This window comes from Nerophis lumbriciformis, linkage group LG03 (assembly GCF_033978685.3).
Source record: "Nerophis lumbriciformis linkage group LG03, RoL_Nlum_v2.1, whole genome shotgun sequence".
In the NCBI taxonomy this organism is placed as follows: domain Eukaryota; kingdom Metazoa; phylum Chordata; class Actinopteri; order Syngnathiformes; family Syngnathidae; genus Nerophis; species Nerophis lumbriciformis.
Window position 1 is genome coordinate 56,145,001 of NC_084550.2, and position 17,500 is coordinate 56,162,500.

The 17,500-nt window shown below is 38.0% G+C and overlaps 1 protein-coding gene across 1 annotated transcript in view; it reads left to right on the forward strand.

Annotated features, from left to right (window-relative positions):
* The window catches only part of LOC133587215 (cadherin-22), a 615,599-nt gene that overhangs the window by 595,931 nt on the left and 2,168 nt on the right, over positions 1-17,500 (forward strand). The window lies entirely within an intron of this gene.

The window sequence follows — 17,500 nt, forward strand, 5'->3', positions numbered from 1 at the left end:
TGTAACATTTAGGTTCAGTTTTAACATTTGGATTTGGATTCAAGATTTAGATTTACATTTAACATTTACATATATTTAGAGTAGGGGTGTCAAATGTACGCTGAGTTTGTTAAGTATAAAAAATAGCCGACATTTTTGAATGAAAGAAACAGCTGTTCGAAATGTGTCCACTAGAGGTCGCAATAGCAATTCTTTGTATATTTGTAGATGATGCTACATATGTAAAAAAAAAAAAAAAAACAACGTGATGTTAGTGCACCCGTCGAGGAAAATGAGCAAACTACATAAAAAACATCCTGTAGTTTAATTTTCATATTATTATTTTTTTATCTTGATACATTGAAAATGAACACCAATGAGTTGACTGATGAACATTATCACATCATTTATACATAAAGTATAAATAACGACAAATAAAGATAGAATACTATTAACCGCAACATGTAAGTGTAAAAAAACAACAACAACATTATGATTTGTAAATTTTTAGAATGTGCGTGTTCTATTTTTAAACAAAGAAAACAATTTGAAGTTGTCTTTATTCTTAAGTTATCGTGCCGTGATTTTACCAGTCCGACCCACTTGGGAGTAGATTTTTCTCCATGTGGCCCCCGATCTAAAATTAGTTTGACACCCCTGCTTTACATGGACGTTGAAATGCAAACAGACTGAACATATTTGTAAAAACTTTGTATGTATAAGCTTAATCGCTCATTAAGTTTCTTTCACCTGAACGATGCTCCGTATCCCGGCCATCCACGTCTTTCCAGGAGCTGGTTCTAATGAGACGGATTATAAATATGTCTCCATTAAGCAGAACATCTTCTCGGGAGCAGAGCATCATTTATTCATCAGCGCTTTTAAAAAAAGCATCGACACACACGTTGTGTACACATCAGAGGCAAGCTGGGCTGTGTGTGAACAGGCTCTGAAAAGAATCTACAAGGCTTTTTCAGATGCAACAAACTGAGCGCGTGCAGTAAAATACTCGCGTTAACTTATTTCTGTAATGCACGTAACTATGCATGTTTCACGTCACCAAGTTAAAGGGTAGCACAGTGAGAGGCTCTTGTTGATGTTGCGTTAAAGCCACACCGTTTGATTGTTTAGGTCAACATTTAGTTTAAAGTTAAAGTACCAATGATTGTCACACACACACTAGGTGTGGCGAAATTATTCTCTGCATTTGACCCATCATCCTTGATCACCCCCTGGGAGGTGAGGGGAGCAGTGAGCAGCAGCAATGGCCACGCCCAGGAATATTTTTTGGTGATTTAACCCCCCAATTCCAACCCTTGATGTATATATATTATATATTAAATTATAATATTATATTACTTATATATATATATATATATATATATATATATATATATATATATATATATATATATATATATATATATATATATATATATATATATACATACCAGCCGATAAATGCGTTAAAATGTAATATCGGAAATTATCGGTATCGTTTTTTTTTTTATTATCGGTATCGTTTTTTTTTTTTTTTTATTATTAAATTAACATAAAAAACACAAGATACACTTACAATTAGTGCACCAACCCAAAAAACCTCCCTTCCCCATTCATACTCATTCACACTCATTCACACAAAAGTGTTGTTTCTTTCTGTTATTAATATTGTGGTTCCTACATTATATATAAATATTTTTCAATACAGTCTGCAAGGGATACAGTCCGTAAGCACACATGATTGTCCGTGCTGCTGGTCCACAAATAGTACTAACCTTTAACAGTTAATTTTACTCATTTTAATTAATTACTAGTTTCTATTTAACTGTTTTTATATTGTTTTACTTTATTTTTTATTCAAGAAAATGTTTTTAATTTATTTATCTTATTTTATTGTATTATTATTTTTTTAAAGTACCTTATCTTCACCATACCTGGTTGTCCAAATTAGGCATAATAATGTGTTAATATCCACGACTGTATATATCGGTTGATATCGGTATCGGTTGATATCGGTATCGGTAATTAAAGAGTTGGACAATATCGGAATATCGGATATCGGCAAAAAGCCATTATCGGACATCCCTAATGTATATATATATATATATATATATATATATATATATATATATATATATATATATACATATATATATATATATATATATATATATATATATATATATATATATATATATATATATATATATATATATATATGTATATATAATATAAAAAATATAAACATTTAAAATAATCAATAATTTATTATAAATATTGTTTTAAAATATGTCAATAATGGTATTTTTTTTTTGATTATTTTAAATGTTTAAAATGTTTATATTTTTTATATTATATATATATATATATATATATATATATATATATATATATATATATATATATATATATATATATATATGTATATATATATATATATATTTTTATATATATATATTTTATATATATTTAAAATATGTCAATAATGTTTTTTTTTGTTTTTTTTAAAGTAATATAAAAAGTACCAAAAAAAAAAAAAAAAAAACTTTTTAGATGACAAATATTTTGTTGTCATCATCTAAAAATGTAATAACAATATATATGTTTTACTCCCCCATGTTCAAGTATTAATAAGGGGAAAAATTGTAAAATATAAAAAATATAATATTATATATATGTATATATATGTATGTATATATGTGTGTGTATATATATATATATATATATATATATATATATATATATATATATAAAAATATTAAAGATACAAATAAAATAAAAAATTTTAAATAACCTAAAATTTAAGTTAAATATTGTTTCAAAATATGTCAATAATAGTACTATTTATTTTGGAAAAAGTAATCTTAAATATATTACAATATAACTTGAAATTTAAAAAGATTTTGACCAAAAAAATACAATAAAACACTTTTTCTTAAAACATGTTTTCTGTTCATGTGACTAAAGTAGTAAAATAATCAGAAATTAAAACCGGTATACAGACTTAAAGGAAGTGTGCCATCGAGTCCAAACACACACCTTTATACTATAACGCCACAAATTAGCTCAGTGTATTCCTTACTTATATGCACGATTGCAGTGTGTAAATTGTCAACATGCATACACTTACACACACACACACACACACACACACACACTACAGCAACTTAAAACAGGAATATTGCCTCTCTGGAGCTCGGACCACTTCCCTATTACATCAATTGTCGGCTGATGAGCAAAATGAAAACAAATTTCACCCTAATTAGCTTACAAACAAACAGTAACGGTCCCCTCCATCAGTTAATTTACTGGCCCGACGTAATGAATCCACGCTGCATCAGCATCTGCATGCATCCATTCCAATTAACTCCCATCTGCTGGCCGTGAACTTCCAGCGAGAGCCAACCGGCGCAGCCTGGGGGCGAATTAACCGTCTTGTCAGGAGTGCTTATCGCAACATCTGCACACATGGGAGCGGGGGGGGGGGGGTGGGGGGAACAGCTACATGTGGTTGCTACACAGGTGCTAAGTGTTGTATTAATGTTGCCAGGGGCGCGCTAATCTCCAAGTTAAATGGCATTTCAACCGCGCCTGTGCGGCTAGTGGGCGGCGATGCGCGCCCGTTATCGGCAAGGTTATCCCGCTGTTTGCACAACAAACATCCCAACAAACGGCGCAGCTCGCAATTGTCGGCCTCCTGACATGTCCTTCATTAGGGCTGAAACCAACGCTCACACCTTAGTATGGACGGAGGTGCGCGCGGCAATATACCACAAGCCCATACTTGCCAACCTTGAGACCACCGATTTCGGGAGGTGGGGTGTGGGGGGCGTGGTTGGGGGCGTGGTTAAGAGGGGAGGAGTATATTTACAGCTACGATTCACCAAGTCAAGTATTTCATATATATATATATATATCTGTATATACCTGTATATATATATATATATAAATAAGAAATACTAAGTCAAGTATTTCATATATATATATATATATATATATATATATATATAAATAAGAAATACTAAGTCAAGTATTTCATATATATATATATATATATATATATATATATATATATATATATATATATATATATAAATAAAAGAAATACTTGAATTTCAGTGTTCATTTATTTACTCATATACACACACATAACACTCATCTACTCATTGTTGCGTTTAGGGTTGAATTGTCCATCCTTGTTCTATTTGTCACAATTTTTCTAACCATGCTGAACGCCCTCTCTGATGATGCATTGCTGTGTGGCACTCAAAAAGTGCTTTCATCAAATGCACTAGATGGCAGTATTGTCCTGTTTAAGAGTGTCACAACAATGCTGTTTACGGCAGACGAACTGCTTTACAGTAGACGAAAACTTGACTGCTGTTGTTGTGTGTTGTTACTGTGCTGGGAGGACGTTAATGAAACTGCCTAACAATAAACCCAGAACTCGCCCTCGATCATTCTACAGTTATAACGGCATTGGGCAGGTACGCTGTTTATATTGTGTGCCTGAATTTCGGGAGATTTTCGGGAGAAAATTTGTCCCGGGAGGTTTTCGGGAGAGGCGCTGAATTTCGGGAGTCTCCCGGAAAATCCGGGAGGGTTGGCAAGTATGCACAAGCCAGACAGTATTTTCCGGACCATAGGGCGCACCGGATTATAAGGCGCACTGCCGATGAGCGGGTCTAGTCAGGTCTTTATTGATATATAAAGCGCACCAGATTAAAGGGTGCATTAAAGGGGTCATTTTTATTATTTTTTTCTAAATGGAAAACACTTTCTTGTGGTCTACATCAGTGGTTTTCAACCACTGGTGTGCCGTGGGAAGTTGTGCAACTCCACCTAATTGGTCCCCAAAAAAATATTTTTTTGCATATCAATCATTATAATGATTGATATCCATTAAGTAAGACTACGTATTATGTTGAAGGGGGCAGGAAAATATATGATTTTTCTTCATCCTGCTCCTTCTCAGGCATTGGTGTGTAAATGTATAGTTGAATAATTGAGGTATAATTGTCTATTGATCAAAGATGCACATCAATGAAGGAGATAAATAAAAATGAAATGCTGCAAACAATGTGCCGTTGCTTAGTGTCTGTGCTGTGTAGAACTCGGCAGGGTAACCACGTAATACTCCACGCCAGCAGGTTGTTAATTGCTTTGTAAAAGTCGGAATGCGTCGGGTGAGACGGTTTGTTGCAGACCACAGCGGGAGGCAGCGTGCAGGTAAAAAGGTATGTAATGCTTGAAACCGAAAAATGACCGAAAGGAAAAGGCAATGGCTATGCAAAACAAAAGTAAAACTGAACTGGCTCCAAAGTAAACAGAAACAGAATGCTGGACGACAGCAAAAACTTACGGCGTGCACAAAGTGCATCGGTGCATGACATGGCAATCGTAAACAGCCTCGCTTGCTAACACAAAGCAGGGGCGGGGGAATAGCGCTCAAAGGAAGACATGAAACTGCTACAGGAAAACACCGACAAAACAGGACGGGCCACCAAAATAACAGCGCAAGACAAGAACTAAAACTACACACAAGGAAAACACCAACAAACTCAAAATAAGGCACGACGACCTGGTGGAGTTTCATTTTTTAACGTTTTCTGCTGGCCTCCGGAGTTTTTAATGAAAAAAATGTGCCATGCCTCAAAAAAGGTGGAAAAACACTGTTCTACATAACATGTAATGGTAGTTCTTTGGTCAAAATGTTGCATAGATGATGTTTTACAGACCATCTTCTAGCCGCTTTCTGACAGTCGCTTCCGGATGCGCCGTTTAGTGGGCGGTCTTATTTACATGGCTCACTTTCGGCAGCGTCTTCTCCCCGTCATCTTTGTTGTAGCGGTGTAGCGTGCAAGGACGGGAGTGGAAGAAGTGTCAAAAGATGGAGCTAACAGTTTTAATGACATTCAGACTTTACTTCAATCATTAACAGAGTAGTCTCTCCTCATCCGTGGCTCACTAGTGCAATAACAACGCCGGAAATGTGTCCGGAACTCTCTAATAACTAAAGTTCCTTGGGTGAATAATTTGAACTCACTACACCGGTATGTTTTAGCACTTTTATGGCGAATTCACTGACAGATATAAGTAAGAACTTTACACTACTTTATATTAGAAATGGCAACAGCGGAGGATGAATGTCCCATAACAAGAAGATAGAGAAAAAGAAGAAGCTTAACGATTACGTTGTCGGCACGGACCACAAAGGCGGACGTGCGCAAATTTTCAGGACTCATGCAGATCCCAAATACAGATCAGCGAGTACCAGAAGGTAAGAAAAGTTGCTTTTGCTTAATATTACGAAACAAAACGGCAGATAATATGTCTTACCTTAGACACACACCTTAATAACACTCGTATGTTGAAGCACAGTACAATCCATCAAGCGGTGCGGCTTCATAGCTTACCAAAGCCGTACTAAAACATTTTGATATATTTGGGGCCGTGTGTAATGTTCTATATTTTCAATGGACCATATACAATTTTGGTGTTGTTTACTGCCATCATATTGCGATCTACACATATCCCTTATGTGTGACTGCCATCTAGTCACACTTATCATTTCACCATGTACTAAATAAAACAGCTTCGAGGTCAGTAAGCACAACCAAACTTATTTCGTACATTAGGCGCACGGGTTATAAGGCGCACTGTCGAGTTTTAAGAAAATGAAATGATTTTAAGTGCACCTTATAGTCCGAAAAATACGGTACAACTATCCAAATAAATAGTAGTACTGTTCGAGCCGGGCTTTAGTACCAGGACCAAAATGTGCGCACGTACTTTTGACGTAGGCTGTAAAAAGGACAAAAGATAGGATAGGATAGGATCGACTTTATTTCCCACAACGGGGAAATGACGTGGTTGCAGTGCAGATTTTCACACACAAAAACGAAAGTCAAACATAATGAAAAACTAAAAATGATTACCGTATTTTCCAGGCACTAGCACGCACCTGTATTAGACTTAGACAAACTTTATTGATCCACAAGGGAAATTGTTCCACACAGTAGGTCAGTTTCAAAGGATGGAAAGGGTAATGCAGGTATTAAGTAGACTAAAAACGTACCATAGTAGCAATATAAAATATATCATATATGTAATATTTAAATATTATATATATACAGTATTATATATATGTTATTATATGATGTTATATTATATTTTTATATAACATATACAATATATAACAAATCCCAATTATTATGTACAATAATATTACAGTATATGCAACAGCTGCAACAAAAAAAATAAAAAATAAAAATAAAACTAACAAAAAAAAAGTATTTAAGCCGCACTCATTTTCAAAGAAATACATATGTTTACATACATTAGCCGCACCTGACTGTCAGCTGCAGGTGTATACTGGGACGAAAGATTTACTGTTTTTTGTTTTAGGTTGTAGTATTACTTTTCTGGACGTTAAAAAAATTTAAAAAATCATTTTTTCCTAACAAAAAGTAATAAATTACAAGATTAAAGTATGTGTCTTTTAATTAAACTAAATGTTAATAAAACAAAGTAGATTTTTGTGAAAAGAAAAAAGTAATTTTTTTTAAGAAAAAATTTGTATTACAAAAATAAAACGGCAATCATTATTTTGTTTGTTTAAAAAAAAATTAAAGTCATATATAAATTATAATATACAAAAGACTTAAGAATAATTATAGTCTAATAAAATAGTGTTCATGTTACTATATTATATCTAAAAATACAAAATACTTTTTTCACAATAATGCGGCTTTAGTCTCGTAATTCATCTCTACGCTGCTGACCCGTCTCCGCTCGGGATGGTGTCCTGCTGGCCCCACTATGGACTGGACTCTTACTATTATGTTGGATCCACTATGGACTGGACTCTCACAATATTATGTCAGACCCACTCGACATCCATTGCTTTCGGTCTCCCCTAGAGGGGGGGGGTTACCCATATATGCGGTCCTCTCCAAGGTTTCTCATAGTCATTCACATCGACGTCCCACTGGGGTGAGTTTTTCCTTGCCCGTATGTGGGCTTTGTACCGATGATGTCGTTGTGGCTTGTGCAGCCCTTTGAGACACTTGTGATTTAGGGCTATATAAATAAAGATTGATTGATTGATTGAATTATCGGACTATTTTTGTATTTTTGCTTTGGGTATGCCCTACTGTAGCTCTATTCCACCGTGATTTATTTTATTTATTTTTTTTTTTTGTAGATTAAATGCAGAAAGATGACAATATCAAGCATACTTGCCAACCCTCCCGAATTTTCCGGGAGACTCCCGAAATTCAGCGCCTCACCCGAAAACCTCCCGGGACAAATATTCTCCCGAAAATCTCCCGATTTTCAGCCGGAGTCACCAAAGGCTCCATGCGCACCTGAGTGAGGACAGCCTTTTTTCATGACGGGAGGACAACAGGGTGACAAGAACTAAATCAGCCAGACTAGAGATACATTGTATTATTATGTTTATCTTACCTAAAAATAAATATGTTTATTAATTAAAAAAAAAAAAAAAAAAACTAAATACATTTTTAATATATTTTGCTAAAAACATCAAAATTAATTGTCTTTTTATTTGTATTTTTTCTGACTCCTTATTACATCCAGCCATAGAATTATACATTAAAATAAACATATTTGAAATAATTAATTTTAAATTATCATAATAATTCATTTAAAATGACCATATTTAATTATTAAAATAATTGCTTGTTTATCAACAACTTTAGCATTTTATTCATTACATTTTGAAGCTCTCAGAAGCCAAGTTATGTTATATTCCTTAAGATATTTATGCAAGTTTGAAGTATTAATTATCTAAACACAATTTTGTTTGCATATTTTCAGGATGTAGATATGTATGTGTATATATATATATATATATATATATATATATATATATATATATATATATATATATATATATATATATATATATATGTGTATGTATGTATGTATGTATGAAATACTTGACTTGGTGAAATCTAGCTGTCAATATACTCCTCCCCATGTCCCCAACCACGCCCCCCAACCCCACCCCCCACCTCCCGAAATCGGAGGTCTCAAGGTTGGCAAGTATGATATCAAGTGATGGAAAGGTTGTAACTTTCAAGGCCACCTTCAACTTTTTTTTCCTCATAACGCCACGGCATGCAACTTTTGAGTGCACAGCAAAAAGTCCTGACATTGATCTAATGACAGACGTGTCCGCTTTTGTCTCTTTGTCGCCGCCAAACAATGTGTTCTCGGCCACCAGCGACTCCGCAGTTATTTATAGTCTTTTCCTCTGTAAGGTATTTGATTCGGGCAACAGGCAGCGTTTCCCGAAGGCACTTAGACTCCAGCGGTTAATGATCTCCCTCCATCCCTCGGCATCCTTTAATTGCTCCAAGCATACATCCTCTACAGTACATATACAGTGCATTCCATGCAGTTATGCTCCCATTTTAAGTGGCTCTGGATCCTTAGAATCGTTAGTTTCTTCAGGCTTTGGATGAGTATCGACATAAACATGTCTTCCCTTTTTAAGTCATTGAAATCATATTTCAGGGTGAGGCAATCAGACCCCCGTGCAAAATCAATGCTCATGCATTTAAAATGAAACATTCGACAAAACGTTACCTCGCCCCGGGGAAGTCGAATCAAAGTCAGGTTCAAGTCCGACATGCACATTGCATTGTGTGCGTGGGGTGTAACAAAGGCTATGAACTAATGTACATCTGGTGCAGTTTTCAATGCACGTGGTCTTTCCTTGTGGTCATGTATCTGCTCAACACAAGCCAGTGTTACCTTCGAACTCAGCATGGTGATCTGAATAGAGGTGGTCAACGCTCAAATTGTGCTCATAAAGCCTCCATCAACTCAAATGATTAAAGTTTGAACACTGTCATACACATTAACACGCAAGTTAAAGGGGAACATTATCACAATTTCAGAATTGTTAAAACAATTAAAAATCAGTTCCCAGTGGCTTATTATATTTTTCGAAGTTTTTTTCAAAATTTTACCCATCACGCAATATCCCTAAAAAAATGTCCTGATTTTAACCACCCGTCCATTTTCCTGTGACGTCACAAAGTGAAGCCAACACAAACAAACATGGCGGAAAGAACAGCAAGCTATAGCGACATTAGCTCGGATTCAGACTCGGATTTCAGCGGCTTAAGCGATTCAACAGATTACGCATGTATTGAAACGGATGGTTGTAGTGTGGAGGCACGTAGCGAAAACAAAATTGAAGAAGAAACTGAAGCTATTGAGCCATATCGGTTTGAACCGTATGCAAGCGAAACCGACGAAATCGACACGACAGCCAGCGACACGGGAGAAAGCGAGGACGAATTCGGCGATCGCCTTCTAACCAACGATTGGTATGTGTTTGTTTGGCATTAAAGGAAACTAACAACTATGAACTAGGTTTACAGCATATGAAATACATTTGGCAACAACATGCACTTTGAGTGTGCAGACAGCCCAGTTTTCATCAATTAATATATTCTGTAGACATACCCTCATGTCAGCAGGCCAGGGAAGCTAGGGTCGATATTCTTCTCTTGATCATCTTCGGGACGGTGTGAGCCAAGGCATCCAGGGGGTTTAGCTCGCTCGTCTGCGGGAACAAACTGTCGCCATTGCTTGCCGTGCTAGCGAGGTCCTTTGTCCCTGAATTGCTCACACACTCGGGCAGATTCAATGGGGGTCTGGCGGAAGATTTCTTTGACTTTATCGTTGGAAATGCATCTGATTTGAGTGTCGCAGGATATCCACACATTCTTGCCATCTCTGTCGTAGCATAGCTTTCGTCGGTAAAGTGTGCGGAACAAACGTCCAATTTCTTGCCACTTTCGCATCTTTGGGCCACTGGTGCAACTTGAATCCGTCCCTGTTCGTGTTGTTACACCCTCCGACAACACACCGACGAGGCATGATGTCTCCAAGGTACGGAAAACAGTTGAAAAAACGGAAAATAACAAAGCTGATTTGACTCAGTGTTTGAGAAAATGGCGGATTGCTTCCCGATGCGACGTCACATTGTGACGTCATCGCTCCGAGAGCGAATATTAGAAAGGCGTTTATTTCGCCAAAATTCACCCATTTAGAGTTCGGAAATCGGTTAAAAAAATATATGGTCTTTTTTCTGCAACATCAAGGCATATATTGACGCTTACATAGCTCTGGTGATAATGTTCCCCTTTAATGCTGTAAAATCAGACCAAAAAAGTAAAACTCCTTACTCTCTGATGACAAGAGAAGTTAAGCAGTGTAAATAAAAACTAAAATAAAGTAAAACAACCTTCCCTTTCTCAGGGGCGCATACAGAAGTGGGAGAACATGATCATTTCTGTGTGGACTTCATGTTTAATGATATTTTATGATATTAACTGTCATAACTACTGTAGAAAAAACTAACTAAAATACATCAAAAAGTCCTTTTAAAAGAGACCATATAGAAGTGGTAGAGCATTAGTATTTTTTTGTTGACGTTCATGTTTTGCTTAGTGCATAGAGAAGTTAAAGGCCTACTGAAATGTGATTTTCTTATTTAAACGGGGATAGCAGGTCCATTCTATGTCATACTTGATCATTTTGCGATATTGCCATATTTTTGCTGAAAGGATTTAGTAGAGAACATCGACGATAAAGTTCGCAACTTTTGGTCGCTGATAAAAAAGCCTAGCCTGTACCGGAAGTAGCAGATGAGTAGCGTGACGTCACAGGTTGTGGAGCTCCTCACATCTGCACATTGTTTACAATCATGGCCACCAGCAGCGAGAGCGATTCGGACCGAGAAAGCGACGATTTCCCCATTAATTTGAGCGAGGATGAAAGATTTGTGGATGAGGAAAGTGAGAGTGAAGGACTAGAGGGCAGTGGGAGCGATTCAGATAGGGAAGATGCTGTGAGAGGCGGGTGGGACCTGATATTCAGCTGGGAATGACTAAAACAGTAAATAAACACAAGACATATATATACTCTATTAGCCACAACACAACCAGGCTTATATTTAATATGCCACAAATTAATCCCGCATAACAAACACCTCCCCCCTCCCGTCCATATAACCCGCCAATACAACTCAAACACCTGCACAACACACTCAATCCCACAGCCCAAAGTACCGTTCACCTCCCCCAAAGTTCATACAGCACATATATTTCCCCAAAGTCCCCAAAGTTACGTACGTGACATGCACATAGCGGCACGCACGTACGGGCAAGCGACCAAATGTTTGGAAGCCGCAGCTGCATGCGTACTCACGGTACCGCGTCTGCACATCCAACTCAAAGTCCTCCTGGTAAGAGTCTCTGTTGTCCCAGTTCTCCACAGGCCAATGGTAAAGCTTGACTGTCATCTTCCGGGAATGTAAACAATGAAACACCGGCTGTGTTTGTGTTGCTGCAGTCGGCTGCAATACACCGCTTCCCACCTACAGCTTTCTTCTTTGCTGTCTCCATTGTTCATTGAACAAATTGCAAAAGATTCACCAACACAGATGTCCAGAATACTGTGGAATTTTGCGATGAAAACAGACGACTTAATAGCTGGCCACCATGCTGTCCTAAAATGTCCTCCACAATCCGTGACGTCACGCGCTGACGTCATCATACCGAGACGTTTTCAGCAGGATATTTTGCGCGAAATTTAAAATTGCACTTTAGTAAGCTAACCCGGCCGTATTGGCATGTGTTGCAATGTTAAGATTTCATCATTGATATATAAACTATCAGACTGCGTGGTCGGTAGTAGTGGGTTTCACTGGGCCTTTAAGCACTGTAAAAACAAAACTAAAATAAAGTAAAATAACTCGCCTTTTAAAAGAAACATGTGAATTGCTGTGTTGACTGTGGTTTGCTTTTAGTAATAGTCTTAACAATCGCACAAATGCAAAGAGAAGTTAAGCACCGTAAAACAAAACTCAAATAAAGTAAAATAACTCACCTTTTAAAAGAAGCACGAGAATTGCTATGTTGACTCCATGTTTTGCTTTTGATAATAGTCTGAATTGTCAAACAAGTGTACAGAGGTATTAAGCAGGGTAAAACAAAACTAAAATAAAGTAAAACCACTCACCTTTTCAAAGAAGCACATAGAGAAGTGGGCGAGCACCATCTGCTGTGTTGACTCCATGTTTTACTTTTAGTAATAGTCCTAACTCTCGCACGAGTGCAAAGAGAAATTAAGCACTGTAAAACAAATGTCAAAGGACATTGCCAAGGGACATGTAAGAAAATATTAACATTGCTGTATGTATACTTTTGACCCAGCAGATTTGCTCACATTTTCAGTAGACCCATAATAAATTCATAAAAGAACCAAAATTCATGAATGTTTTTGGTGACCAACAAGTATGTGCTCCAATCACTCTATCACAAAAAAATAAGAGTTGTAGAAATGATTGGAAACTCAAGACAGCCATGTCATTATGTTCTTTACAAGTGTATGTCAACTTTTGACCACAACGGTCTGTGCTGTTAAAAGAAATGTATCACACAAAATGGTTTATTATATGACCAAAATAAACTCATTTCATTTCATTTCAAAAACAGTCAATGAGCTACTTTGTTTACATTTTGACTTCACCAATTACATGATTATTTTCAAAATAGTCGTGTTTTACTTAAGTTATGGGCAGCACGGTGGTACAGGGGTTAGTGCATGTGCCTCACATTGCGAAGCTTCTGAGTTCAGCTCAGGATCTTTCTGTGTGGAGTTTGCATGTTCTCCCCGTGACCGCGTGGGTTCCCTCCGGGTACTCCGGCTTCCTCCCACCTCCAAAGACATGCACCTGGGGATAGGTTGATTGGCAACACTAAAATTGGCCTTAGTGTGTGAATGTGAGTGTGAATGTTTTCTGTCTATCTGTCAGGTTCAAACACTGATGACATCTAATAATCAGACAAGAAGCAAGGAATCATGCAGAGACAGAGTTCAATTTAGCTCATGAGGAGACATGTGTGGCTGTATTCTAGTTACAGATCCAAATCCTGCCCACGTGTCTCTTCAATTTATTAGGAATGTCCAGAGGTGTGTAGAGTAGCCAGAAATTGTACTCAAGTAAGAGTACTGTTACTTTAGAGATGTAATACTCAAGTAAAAGTAAGGAGTAGTCACCCAGATATTTACTTGAGTGAAAGTAACAAGTATGTTGTGAAAAAACTACTCAAGTACTGAGTAACTGATGAGTAACCTGTTCGTTTAATGATGACGGCAACAAATAATGCACAAAATCATAAAAATAGCAATGAGCAAATTCAGAGCCAGGAATATCTCTTAAGCAACTAAAACAATAATATATATTAAATAATAATACATTAACATAAAAAAAGTTAAGGCAAATTGAGCCACAATAACTTAACAGCACCATAGGCTCAGTAGGTAGAGATTACAAAGGAAAATAACAAGTTAGCCTTTACGCAAACCATAAACTGATAGGTGTGGGCTGCACCAGTGGGAACACACTGTACACTTCTGACTGTGTGTGTGTGTGTGTGTGTGTGTGTGTGTGTGTGTGTGTGTGTGTGTGTGTGTGTGTGTGTGTGTGTGTGTGTGTGTGTGCGTGTGCGTGTGTCTCTGTCTGTCTGTCTATGAGGCTGCAGTGCGTTAATAAATGTCCCCACACGATGTACATTTGACAGTGATTCATAGCAGGGAAGCTAACATCAGCCTACGGTGACAGCCAAAATATCTACTAACGTTACTTACCGCAATGTGCTTCCTCAAATTTGACGTTGAGTTCATGTAAGCTTAAGCTTGTTAATCATGTGACCGCTTGGCTCTGTTTGATTGGTGAAACGGAGTGAAACGTCACCAGTGACTGTATTTGATTGGTGAAACGCAGGCATGCGATAGATCCTACTTTGAAGGTCTGTCTGACAAACCAAAACAAAAAAAGCGTGCATTAACAGATCGATAAAAATCAGTAGCGAGTAGCGAGCTGAATGTAGATAAATGGAGCGGAGTAAAAGTAACGTTTCTTCTCTATAAATATACTCAAGTAAAAGTAAAATGATGTTGCATTAAAACTACTCTTAGAAGTACAATGTATCCCAAAAGTTACTCAAGTAGATGTAACGCATACTTGCCAACCCTCCCGGATTTTCCGGGAGACTCCCGAAATTCAGCACCTCTCGCGAAAACCTCCCGGGACAAATTTTCTCCCGAAAATCTCCCGAAATTCAGGCGGAGCTGGAGGCCACGCCCCCTCCAGCTCCATGCGGACCTGAGTCCGCTTTTCCACGATATAAACAGTGTGCCTGCCCAATCACATTATAACTGTAGAATGATCGAGGGCGAGTTCTTGGTTTCTTATGTGGCTTTATTATTAGGTAGTTTCATTAACGTCCTCCCAGCGCGGTAACCACACACAACAACAGCAGTCAGGTTTTCGTTTACCGTAAAGCAGTTCGTCTGCCGTAAACAGCAATGTTGTGACACTCTTAAACAGGACAATACTGCCATCTATAACATCAATAACATATACAGCTTTTAGAGAGTGCAGTGCACAACTGCGCACACAACAAGGAGACAAAGCAGAAGAACGAGGAAGATACAGCCATGGCGACGCCGACGACGAGTAAGATGAAGAAATACGCTTTGTTGCACCTTTCCTGCCTGAGTCCGGCGATTAGTTGCAATTCTTGCTTTATTGATTGCTTGCACACAGCCAATCCAACACAAAACAAACTAGTCCCGCCCGCACTCACGCTACCGCTCCCTCTCTTCTCTCGCCCACACACTCACTGACGTCACTCACCTCACATGCTCACCTATTAAAGGGCCACACACACACATACGCTACTCTCATAACAGCTTGTAAGTTCCAAGCCGCAGCTGCGATTGGACCTGGATAGCCTCCAGGAAGAAGTAGTGGACTACCAAGGGCTTGGCACTGAAGATCTTCCTCAGGAAGCAAAGATTGACTGGTTTTGGGCCATGCTAGGGAGAGATGGAAGATTCCAGACTCTAATGCATTTGATGAAAGCACTTTTGTGCGTGCCACACATCAATGCATCATTAGAGAGGGTCTTCAGCATGGTTAGAAAAATAGTGACAGAATAGAACAAGTATGGACAATTCAACCCTTAACTCAACAATGAGTAGATGAGTGTTATGTGTGTGTATATGTGTAAATAAATGAACACTGAAATTCAAGTATTTCTTTTATTTATATATACATATATATATAATTCAAAAAAAAAAGAAGAAAAAAATAAATAAATATATATATATATATATAGCTAGAATTCACTGAAAATCAAGTATTTCTTAGATCTATATATATATATATATATATATATATATATATATATATATATCTAAGAAATACTTGACTTGGTGAATTCTAGCTGTAAATATACGCCTCCCCTATTAGCCACGCCCCTAACCACGCCCCCGCCCCACCCCCGACCACGCCCAACCCACCCCCCTCCCCCCACGTCCCGAAATCGGAGGTCTCAAGGTTAACAAGTATGATGTAACGGAGTAAATGTAACGCGTTACTACCCACCTCTGGGAATGTCCCTATTACATCACTGTCGCTGAGGGAAGGGGGTAATCTCGACAACTCCAGTTAGACACAATATATGATTATACAAAAATGCAAATCTGCTGACACTTGGTGCTATCGCCCAGTCTCTGCTTTGTCTGCGTCCTGGTACCCAATGTTCGGCCTTGGCAGTCAGCAGGCCGAGTCTGGGCACAACACTGATAAAGAGGCTGGCAATCTTTTGGATTGCGAGCTCTGCACCAATACAAAAATACAACTTCAGCACAATTGACAATACAACCAATCAATCAATCAATCAATCAATCAATCAATTCCTTTATTGTCATTGTCATAATAACACTTAAGTCATACATGTCAACGAGATTTTGCTTGAGCTTTGTCCAGCGGCATAGAAACAGGTTGACCATAGTTTACAGTTTAGCATTGTTAGGAAGATGGCGAATAGAGGGACATGGGGGTGGAAACAGTCGGATGTCTGATGGGTGTTACGTTGGTGTTGCAGCAATGCAATGTCCAGAGCACAATTATTGAGGTGGTGAAGAGTGAGGTAATAAGATGGTCCGGGGCAGCAAAGGGGCAGCCTGTTCATTTAGCAGTCTCACAGCCTTGGGATACAGACTGTGAGACATTCTGGTGGTCCTGGCGCGAATCGATCTATACCTCCTTCCAGAAGGTAGCAGGTTGAAGAGGCCATGTGCTGGGTGGTATCTGTCCTTCAGGATGTTGTGTACTCGCTTTAGGCAGCGAGTTGTGTACATGGCACTCATCTCTGGGAGTATCGTCCTTGTAATTTTCCCCGCTGCTTTAACCCCTCGCTGGAGGGCCTGTTGGTTCGCTTTAGTGCAGCTAGCAAACCACACTAAAAAGCCGTAAGTGAGGACACTGCTGATGGCACAGTTGTAAAAGTTTACCATTGATTTCTGCGGAATGTTTGCGCATTTTAGTTTCCTCAAAAAAAAAGACCTTGTCGGGCCTTTCCGACTGTAGAAGCAGTGTTAATGTCCCAATACTTTATAGCAA